This window comes from Halyomorpha halys, unplaced genomic scaffold (genome assembly GCF_000696795.3).
Source record: "Halyomorpha halys isolate HHAL.00 unplaced genomic scaffold, Hhal_1.1 Scaffold456.1, whole genome shotgun sequence".
NCBI classification, from domain to species: domain Eukaryota; kingdom Metazoa; phylum Arthropoda; class Insecta; order Hemiptera; family Pentatomidae; genus Halyomorpha; species Halyomorpha halys.
The window spans coordinates 749,192-752,114 of NW_027106823.1; the positions used below are offsets into that span (position 1 = coordinate 749,192).

General features: G+C 26.9%; 1 protein-coding gene and 1 non-coding gene across 3 annotated transcripts in view; both read left to right on the forward strand.

Moving 5' to 3' along the window:
• The window catches only part of LOC106692150 (protein PALS1), a gene marked incomplete at its 3' end in the record, with an annotated part of 447,466 nt that overhangs the window by 130,136 nt on the left and 314,407 nt on the right, over positions 1-2,923 (forward strand).
• On the forward strand, positions 1,522-1,594 carry TRNAK-CUU (transfer RNA lysine (anticodon CUU)). Its single transcript has one exon. It is a non-coding gene; the product is annotated as a tRNA-Lys (tRNA).

Sequence of the window (2,923 nt, forward strand, 5' to 3'; positions counted from 1 at the left end):
AAAAACGACAGGACTTTTTGAATGCCCTGGTATTTCCATATTTGGTTAGTTTGGTTTCAGTTACATTAAACGAGCTTTTCTTGGAAGAGAAACTTTCTTCACAAAGCCAAAAATGCCTAATTGTATGTGCATGTGACTAAATATTAAAATTTGAAATTAACTGCCTTAATCTGTAACTGTAATTTTTAAAAAATTATCCGAAAACAACAATTTGATACAAAATTCTCACGCCACTTGAGCATTGCACTGATGATGTATTTAAGGGGCATTTTAAACACATTCCTGAATGCTTCATTTATTTAATTTATTATTGTGTTCCATTCATACTTCTTTGTTTTGTTTTAGTATTTAAGCTCAGTTAAAGATCTCAATAAAAATTTATAGATTCATAGATGAAGAGTACATTTTATTGTGGCAGTAGCAGCCCCCTAGAAACGACTGCAACCAAACTGTTGGTGTTTTTATTTTAGGATCTAAGGAAGATGCACCAATAACTAATATAGGAAGGCACTTTAATAAAAAAAAAAAAAAAATTAAGCTTTATTATTTTTGCGATGTTAGTTTACTCATGATTTTTTTTTTAGTTTAGTAAGCCCTTCTCAAAACTAATTTACATTTTATTACTACTACTAAACGATTATTATTCTTTAAACTGGATTAAACTGACTTATGTTTTTGTACCAGAAGCATCAAAACTTAAAATAGAAGCTATACTTCTACAGGCAAAAGAATAGTTAAAATTATCATATATATATCATCTATTAAAATATTATCTAAAGGATGATATAAAACAGAAAGTATTTTCAAGACCTTTCTTGAATGACCGGTCATTAACACTAAAAAATACTGCTTATCTCATTAAGCTGAATGCCATGTCCAATTTCAGCTATTTGCTGATATAAAAATTCAAATAATACTTGAAATGAGGAAAATTCAGCACAAGTGAAACTCTACTATGACGGTAAATTCAAACACTTCATTTTAGGTAATTCTGAAATAATATTTTTTGTACTTACTACTGCCATGTACTATTGGTGCAAATCTATCCTATCTCCTTATTAAAGTCGGTAGCTTAAGCATGGTTTGTATATAGTATAAGTATAACTAATGATCAAGGTAGATAAATTTTCATAATTAAATATAATTGAACCAAAAACCGCAAGCGAAAAGAATGAGTTATTAGTAGAAAACAAATCTGCTGGTACCACATGCCCGGTAATAAAAAATCCAATTCCCTCTATGTTCTACTTCTGCCATTTCGTTTAGGTAGAAATAAAAAATTCCCTAAGCCCCTAAGGGTTAATCCATTTTTATAAAATCAAAGCTTTTTTTCTCTCTTTAAAGTATAAAATTTAGTTAAATAGACTTTAGGTAGGTTTTTATTCAGGTGTTTCAATTGTTGAATTTGCTTAATTTATACTCATAAATGAGATAAAATAATTATTATACAAAAATAAATTAATTTATCTTTATGTTGACCTGACTATGGCCAAGACATGATATATCAGTGTTTCCCAGCAAGCCCGGCTAGCTCAGTCGGTAGAGCATGAGACTCTTAATCTCAGGGTCGTGGGTTCGAGCCCCACGTTGGGCGCAACTTTTTTTATAATTTCAATTTTAAAAAATGTTTATTTTTAATTCTATTTTGTAGACTTTTTTTTTAATTTTACTTATAAATGTAAAATAATTAATTATTTTGATAATATTCATTTTTTTTAGCTTTATTAAAATTACTTTAATTGACCAAATTTAAATATGGAACACTTTTGTTAGATAGCAAAATATAGATATCTGCTGTTTGATCTATAACTATTAATTTATTTATTCATGAAAAGAATTTGTATTAATTATTTTAATATACTTATATTTCGACATTTCGAAAGATGACAATAGACAACATAAAGGAATTCTTTAATCATAATTAAATCATTGCCTTCATGAAACGTTGCATTGCTTAGATTGTTTTCCCAAGTAATTTATTACAAGGCTAAGATGATTTGGAACCTTTAGCTGATAAACGTTTACTTGCATGTAACTAAATTTACAATACCTACACTTTGAAACTATGAATTATGAATTAATCGTGTTATACAATAGTATGGTAATATCGTGAGAAAATGTTTGTATTCTCTGAAATAAGTAACACTAATTGTTGTTGAAGTCACGAAATCATGAAAAATGTCATATTTTCTGTTCTAAACTTTACTTGTTTATAAGAATATTTAGTTAGCTTTTGACTAGGAAGTACTTTCATGTATTGCACTGCAGGAAAGAGTATTCACTACTGAATAACTTGAATTTTTCACTATAATATCATCATGATAGGTACTTATAATTATTTTTATGTTCACCATTGTTTTACAATACATTTTTTATTATAGTTAGAGTGTCAATAAGTACTTATTTGCCCCATAAATATTTTTTCGACTATAATGCCACTGATCAAGTTAGTAATGTAGTAGATACTATTTTGGAGTAAAATATTTAAATTTAAAGAGAACTTATTAATTAAAAAAAAAAAGATAGATAAAATGTTCTTAATTTAACCTTTTTTATTTAATGAAAAAATGAAAACACTGTTTAATTTATTTCCACATTTAACCTCCTAAAAATGTATTGATTTAATGAGAACTTATTTATATTTGTCCCGATTGCTGATTGTTGAAATGTTTACCACGCAGTTCGTTTAAAAAAGTAAAGAATCAGAAAAGAATCAATGCAATCGAAAAATCTTATAGTGCAATCTGCATCAGGTCCTTTAAATTATAGAACAATGTATTATTACAATTAAAAATTATAGTTTTGTTTCTTTTCATTAAATTTTATTCAGTTAATTGATAAAATTGGTCATACACTCATCATCTGTATGAAACAGGGATGTTTAATTGTTATTATTGAATTTTTTTTTTTTTCTTCTGTTGTA